The sequence below is a fragment of the Pogona vitticeps genome, chromosome 4 (assembly GCF_051106095.1).
Source record: "Pogona vitticeps strain Pit_001003342236 chromosome 4, PviZW2.1, whole genome shotgun sequence".
Lineage (NCBI taxonomy): Eukaryota > Metazoa > Chordata > Lepidosauria > Squamata > Agamidae > Pogona > Pogona vitticeps.
The window spans coordinates 20,693,174-20,701,345 of NC_135786.1; the positions used below are offsets into that span (position 1 = coordinate 20,693,174).

General features: G+C 41.2%; 1 long non-coding RNA gene across 3 annotated transcripts in view; it reads right to left on the reverse strand.

The window, feature by feature from the left end:
• Positions 1 to 2,599, reverse strand: part of LOC140706499 (uncharacterized) — a 60,933-nt gene extending 58,334 nt beyond the window's left edge. For all 3 annotated transcript variants that reach the window (XR_013544480.1, XR_013544482.1, XR_013544481.1), the window contains exon 1: positions 2,095 to 2,599. This is a non-coding gene — a long non-coding RNA (uncharacterized LOC140706499). The remainder of the gene's footprint in view (positions 1 to 2,094) is intronic.
• Positions 2,600 to 8,172: the final 5,573 nt, after the last annotated feature.

Consider the following 8,172-nt stretch of genomic DNA (forward strand, 5'->3'; position numbering starts at 1 on the left):
TTTGACCTGGCGCCGAAATGTCATCAACGTCGGCGCCAGACGAATTTCAGCTGGGAGGGTGTTCCATAGTCTGGGGGCAGCTGCCGAGAAGGCCCTTTGTCTACAAGCCATCCCTCTTACCTCTTTGACACTTCCCAACTACAGCCTTACAAATAGTGTTTCACTACTTCAGCTACTGTACTCAGTGCTTACTTTTATTATTGCACACAATCAACACAGGCACATTTGTTATTTGCAACAACAACAAAAAGCTGGACTATTTAATCCACTGGCTGAAATCCTGTTGCACTTGGCATAGCATACTGCGGAAACTCACTAGTTGTTGCACTCAAGCGTTCCACCTTGCATGCCTGATACACAACTGATTGCACAGTTCACCATGCAACTAACTGAACACAATGCCTGCAGAACTGCTTATTGAATACAACCGCTGCCTTTGCACAAATTTCACTACTGCTTGTGCAAGTCCAAGTCATACAAACTTAGCTACATAAAAGAGCTCAAACACTGCTTCTTTGGGAATTTTAGATTCTCTGAAATTGACTATTGCGTGGGGCATACAGTACATGTGGGAAGATACTGACAGAATGTTACTTATTGACACTTAAAATATCCATTATGGCCTTAGACTGAGACCTACAGAATATCATAGACAACTGAATCTCTCTGACACATATTGTGACACATATCATCCCTTTTGATCCTTTTGATTTTTGAGAAACACTCCCATTCATCTCTCCTTTATTATAAATTTCAGTTTCCAAATTCCTATTTTTAATTAATTTAAATTTTAATTAAAATTACAAATAATTTTAATTTTAATACAAAATAAGCAGTTTTTGTTCCCACAAAAATAAAAAAATATATAATTTACCCTAAGAAAACTGAAAAAAATAATTCAGTGTGACAGATGAGGTTACATTTTCTTCATACATTCAGAAATTCTACATTTGCATCAATGACTACATGCATATAGTTTAATCATATTTATGAATGGTAACAGCATTGAGTCCTATATGTCTTTCTGAAAAAGTGAATTCACATACTTGAACTTCCAATTACTTATGATTTAATTAAGAAAAATCAGTTTTAGCAGATGGTCAAATTGGTAAACTGACAACCTGTAATACCTTACAAGAGAGCCAGCGTGGTATAGTGAATATTCACGAGACCAGGGTTCAAATCTCTGCTTGACTACAGAAGCTGAACAGAACATATCTTGAAAACCTAGATATAGCAGTCATAAGTAGGAAGAAATGTGACAGCAGATAACAACAATAACCTCCAAACAAGTATTACCAACTTCCATAATTACCAGCTTCCATATCTTCAATGAGTATGCAAAGGCAGTGCCAACTTTATAGCAAGCCACTCCAAACAACTCAAGCAAAGCAACCCAGAACAATATCATTGTATGCTATTTGACATTTATTGAATTAACAAGGACCAGGAGAGCCAACAGGGTCTCACACTCTCCTCATCCCTTTCCCAGAATTAAACACCCACTCATTCTACCAAGCCTGCCTCTATGGATCTAAACACAATCAAGTTTCACTTGCTTGTGTTTAGATCCATGTAAATAAATAGATTGTGTTTATTTTTATTCCCTCACTGTGCCTCCTTGAGGGGAGCTGGACCCTACAATCCACAGGGTCCCTTCCAACTCTGCAGTTCTATGACAACAACAGTTATTGTTATTATTATTATTCAAAAACACCAGACACAATCAAAACTATAAAAACATTGACTGGAATGATATAACAGAGAGAAGTTTTAACCAAGAACCTAAGTACAGTATCTGTTAAATATCAGCACAGTATGTACTGTATGCTGTTCCTAATATTGCAGGTTTTTGTAGCTCTGATGGTACGATTTCTGAGATCTGAAATCTAACTATTATTATCATCATTATCATCATCATCTGAAATATTACTACTACTACTATTCACACACCCTACTCACAAGATTCCCAGTGCGATGTGGTGACTAGACCAGGACTCTGGAGAGCAGGGTTCGAATCCCCCACTCTGTCATGGAAACTGATTGAGGGAGTGCAACTGGTAAAAAAAACCACTCGTGAAACAAATGACTTACCTTGAAAACCCTGTTAGGGTCGTTATAAGTCGGTTCCGACTTGACAGGAGGTAAAAATAACAACTCACAACGAGCGGGCCAGAGAGGAAGCCACCAGGATGCTCCAGCCGGTTCAGCAGCGCAGCCTTCCACAAACGTTACTCCCCAACCGCGTCTTTGAAAGCTCGTTCTCGAAACACCTCAATGGTACACAAGTAACATCTACCCTCCCCCCCCCGGAAAAAAATACCCTCTTAGGACCGCCCACCCCCCAAAGAGACCCTTCCTCCGTTTCTCTAACGGCATAACTAAGCGACCCCTTTTCAAACCCCCCCCCATAACGACGACGGCGGCGGCCACCGCCGACCTCCTTCCCAACCTCAGTCAGGAGAACCTCGGAGCCTCACTCGCTCTTTTTCTTTTTCTCCTCTCCCTTTTCTTCCCTCAGAGCGGTCGCCTCGTTACAACCGCCTTCCTCACGATCGGAGGGAATCCACCACAGCCTAAGGCGCCGGCTGAGGGAAACGAGGAGAGGAGGCGAGTCTGAGGGGAGGCGTGTCCTTTTCCCCCTCCCAGCTGGTGCCGCTGCTCAGGGCAGCCCGGCGCCTTCCCTGGGCCTGGGCGCCGCCAACCGGCGAGGCGGTGGCGGCTTCCCCGCACAAGACCCCTCGGTAATTCGCGATGAAAATCTGGGGAAGCCGCTGAGGCTAGATTTTAAACCGGCTCCTGGCGGTGGGCGGCGGAGGCGGGAAGCGGCCGCGATGTGCCTTGTTTCCAACCGCCGAGCTCGGCGCTCCCTCTAACGCGGGCCTCTCGGAACTGCACCGCTTCCATCCTTTTTTCGCCTGTTTCCCTCAGGTTCTCCTGCCAGCGCACAATTACCTGGGGAGGAGCGTCTGGGGAATATCTACTAGGCTTTAATTCTCTTAAAAGATTTGGGTGGATAACAGGGTGCCGAAGAACCTCCAGTGAAAAGAAGAAGAAAAATCAGCCGTCTACTAACTAGTGGACAGTTTTCGGAGTTGTAGCCCTGTCAGTCTGTGCAAACATTTCAACAAGAAACAGAAAACAAAAGCAAAAGGACGTTGTGGCACTTTAAAGCCTAACTGCTATCTTTTAATGTAAGGTTTGTGGAACATTGGAGAGTGTTCCATGAAAGTTTACTTTAAAATATAGCAACTTGTGGACAGTTTCCAACCATTTCCAGAGATTCCCGTGTTAATCTGTTTTAATGGGTCTACCGAATTAACGGGGGGGGGGGGATGAAAGAGAAAAGATAAGGAAGATGTACATGTTGTGGCACCTTAAGGAGAGACAGATTTGTTTTAGCGGGAATTAAAAATTCACTTCCTGACATAATGATAATTGCGGTTTTATCTTACAGCCAAATCCTATGTATGTTACTTCAAAAGGAAGTGATAATTAATTTGGTGGGAGTTACTCCCTTGGTGGCCTAAGACAACAAAGATCAGTAAAGTCACATGCTGTTCAAAGAAGTCTTGGCAGACTGAATCATATGAGCTTCCCTGCAATCCTGGTTTAAACATCAGAGGACCAGAACCTCAGTCCCTCAGGTAAAATCTTTGTTTTGGGGGTTCTTTGGAAGACCATGCCACATACGTGATCCCATCATTTGGTAATTTCCTGGCTTTTCTTTTCCTTGGTCCCAATCCTTTTGCTTTTAACCCAATCCACCACTGAAATCAGGCAAGATCACCAATAGTACAGTACAATCTTTTTAGTTACTTTGTATGAATATGAAAGCTGGGCCATGAGGAAAGCCAACAGACAACAAGTCAGGTTGCCTGAAATGCAGTATTAGAGGATAGCTTTGTGGTTACCATGAACAGCCAGAAAGGCAAACAAATGAGTCCTAGATCAGATCAAGCGTGAATTCTCTAGAAGCAAACAATGATGAAACTGGATCTGTTGGACTTTGGGCCCATCATGAAAAGACTGGAAAAGATAATGATGCTAGGAGAATTTGAAGGCAACAGGAAAAGAAGAAGACCAAACATGAGATTGAATGACTGAATAAAAGAAGCCACAGGTTTGAATTTACAAAATTGAAATGCAGTCCATGAGAATTTTGTTTAACATGGGCTGAATTGGGTTCCTTATCCTTGCTGTACACTTATGTGGGAGTAACTCCTATTGAATTTAAGGGGGCTTGGATATGAGTTAGTTAGGCATCCGTCAGTCTCGAAACGTGCTCTGTATGGAGGACTTGGAACAGCATCTAGTGTGGCTGAGAAGGCCAATTCGAGAGTGACAATCCCTTCCATACTGAAGACAAATACAATCTGTCCCCTGTCCAGCTCCCTGGTTTTTCTGTTTTCGGGACTGCCTCTTTGACTCGGCTTGCTGGACAAGGGTCTCTTCAAATTGGGAGAGCACTATGATTGGTACTCCCCCTTCTGTTTGTTTTAGGCTTATCCACTTGTTTACTCCAGCAAAGATTCAGTTCTTTTGACTTGTATGTGACAGGCAGGAACACAGCAGACACAGCTTCCCCCTTTCCCTGACATACTGTAATGGTAAGGCTGCAGCTGCTGCCTGTCATGCAAGTATTAAAAGAGTCTGAATGCACCTCTTCCATTTAGCACATTTCTATGCATGCTTGACTCACAGGTGAGTCCCACTGACTCTCAGATGGGTAAATATAGGAATGCAGCCCAGGTAATATTTGTACATAATTGTAAAAGAAGTGGTTGCACTATGTGCATTATCAACATTGGAAGCAATCTGTAAGATAAGGAAAAACAACTAGCCAAAGCAGCGGAGCGGGGAATCATTCTAGGCAGCAGAAGCAATGAGCCTAGAAAAGCACAAAAAGTTCCTCAAGGACTTTTAAAAAGTGTATTTTCCTCACTGCAACATTCATACTTACCTCAATCCAGCATCAGTAAAATGTACCCTTTCTTCACTTAATGGATTGTAATGTAGCCTTACTGCAGAGGAGAACCATGCTTATATTCATTCTCACAACTGCACAAATAATACAACTACTGTACATGTACATTGTGATACAGGGTGCAATAGGTTAAAAAAAACACACCAAGAAATCCAGGTCCATTCTTTATATAAAATAATTATTGCTAATCTAGTCAGATAGAAAGTACCATGAACACACAGCAAAACATATTTTACCTTAATGACAAAAACCTGTCGCTGAAGAACACAGTATGTGCTTATACCATTTTATATCACTAGTTGGTGCAATGTAGCTTTCACTTACCTTATGTTTATCATTTGGTGAAACTATATGGCTGTGCTGTAACCTAAGTTTAAGTCTAAACTCAAAAGAAAAGAAAACTATTTAAACACAATAGCTTGTAGCAAATCTTATTACACCTGTCTTGCAAACCTCATCTTCCTTCTGAGATATTCTTTTCTCCTGGGAGGTTTCAGTCTACCCAATTTTTTTATCCTAATATTAGACTAGACACTACATCAGTACTACAGTGACAGAGAAATTCATCTGTTATTTTAAATATATATAGCCTTTTTAAAAAAACTTACTTTTTTTAGCCTGCACGTGGTCCTGCAAAGCAGCTCACTATTATTTATTTAAAATATTTTTACCATGCCTTTCTCCTTGAAAAGGACCCAAGGCAGTTTGCAACAATGGAAGACAATATTTAAAGTTTAAAACAATGAGAATACAGTGGTGGTTAACATCATTAAAAGACTATATTTAAAATTATGAAAAATAAGGAGGCATCTTACATCATTAACAGGCAATATTAAGGCAAAGATCAATAAGTATACAAAAATTTAAAAAGTCACTCAGAAAACACAAAAATGGGAAACACATTTAGTACTAAAAATCCAGTCAAAGCAGTAATGCATAACAATCTATGTAGAAATCACACACAGGTAGCTGGTTACTGAGGGAAGGCTTGCTTGAAGAGAAAGATCTTTGCCTGCTTGCAGAATGATGGCAAAGATGGAGCCAGTCTGGCCTCTTCTGGGATGGAGTTTCAAAGTCTGGGAGCAGAAACAGAAAAGGCTCTCTCCTGTGTCCCCATCAGACACATATTTGAAGATGGTGGGAAAGCCCTCTCCTGATGCTCTTAACACCCAAGCCAGCTCACAATGGAAGATATGGTCATTTACAGCTTTATAGGTTAAAACCAGCACTTTAAATTGAGCCCGGTAACCGACTGGCAGCCAGCAGGGTATTTTTAAGAATCAACTGAAAACATGGATGTTTAGGCAGGCCTCCCCCCCCCCCCCAGTTAATTCCTAATTTTCTTCCCCTCCTTTTCTGTTGTGATTTATTCTCTTTCCTTCCATCTTGCAGAATTTTTTTCTAATTGTGTAAATTTATATGTGTGTGTGTGTGTGTGTTTTATATTTTGTGTTGTAAGCCGCCTAGAGTGGTCGTAGTAACCAGATAGGCGGAGTATGAATGAATGAATGAATGAATGAATGAATGAATGAATGAATGAATAAATAAATAAATAAATAAATAAATAAATAAATAAATAAAATGATCTTAACACCCGAGCTGGCTCATAATGTAAGATACGATCACTGAGATAGCTTGGACCCAGGCTATTTAGGACTTTATAGGTTAAAACTAGCACTTTAAATTGTGCCCGGTAACCGACTGGCAGCCAGCAGGGTATTTTTAAGAATCAACTGAAAACATGGATGTTTAGGCAGGCCTTCCCCCCCCCCCCCCAAGTTAATTCCTAATTTTCTTCCCCTCCTTTTCTGTTGTGATTTATTCTGTCTTTCCTTCCATCTTGTAGAAAATTTTTCTAATTGTGTAAATTTATATGTGTATGTGTGTGTGTGTTTTATATTTTGTGTTGTAAGCCGCCGAGAGTGGTCGTAGTAACCAGATAGGCGGGGTATAAATAAATAAATAAATAAATAAATAAATAAATAAATAAATAAATAAATAAATAAATAAATAAATAAATAAATAAATAAAAATGATCTTAACACCCGAGCTGGCTCATAATGTAAGATACGGTCATTGAGATAGCTTGGACCCAGGCTATTTAGGGCTTTATAGGTTAAAACCAGCACTTTAAATTGTGCCCGGTAACTGACTGGCAGCCAGCGGAGCTGCTGTAACAGGGCGATTATGTGATCCCTATAACCAGCCCCAGTTAGCAATCTGGCTGCTGCATTTTGGACCTGTTGAAGTTTCCTGACACTTTCCATTGGCAGTCCCACATAGAGTGCATTACAGTAATCTAGCCAGGAAGTAACTAGGGTGTGTATCACAGTGGCCAGATCAGATCTCTTGAGAACTGGATGTACTTGGCACACTAGTTTTAATTGTGCAAATACACATCTGGCCACTGCTGAGACCTGGGTATCCAGGTTCAGGGATGAATCCAGGAGCACCCCTAAGCTGTGCACATGTTTTTTAATGTGAGTGTAAGCTCCAGTGTGATAGCTTTCAGGCATACATCGTCATCGTTAGTCGTTTAGTCGTGTCTGACTCTTTGTGACCCCATGGACCAGAGCACACCAGGCCCTCCTATCTTCCACTGCCTCCCGGAGTTGTGTCAAATTCATGTTGGTTACTTCGATGACATTGTCCAACCATCTCACCCTCTGTCGTTTCCTTCTCCTCTTGCCTTCACACTTTCCCAACATCAAGGTCTTTTCCAAGGAGTCTTCTCATGAGATGGCCAAAGTACTGGAGCCTGAGCTTCAGGATCTGTCCTTCTAGTGAGCACTCAGGGTTGATTTCCTTTAGAATTGATAGGTTTGTTCTGGCTGATGCATTTTGGATCCGTTGAAGTTTCCTGACACATTCCATTGGCAACCCTACATAGAGCGCATTACAGTAATCTAGTTGGGAAGTAACTAGGGTGTGTATCACAGTGGCTAGATCAAATCTCTCGAGAACCAGATGTACCAGCTGGTTTCACTTAACTGGGGCTTATTTTTGGGGTAGGACTTATATTGTGAACATCCAGAAAAATCATACTAGGGCTTATTTTCAGGTTAGGTCTTATTTTCGGGGAAACAGGGTAATCACCATTCAGATTTGCAGACTGTTATTTAACACACATAAAAAGCAAACCTACAATTTACTGGACTTCATGGCTGTGATAAATGGAAAGCCAT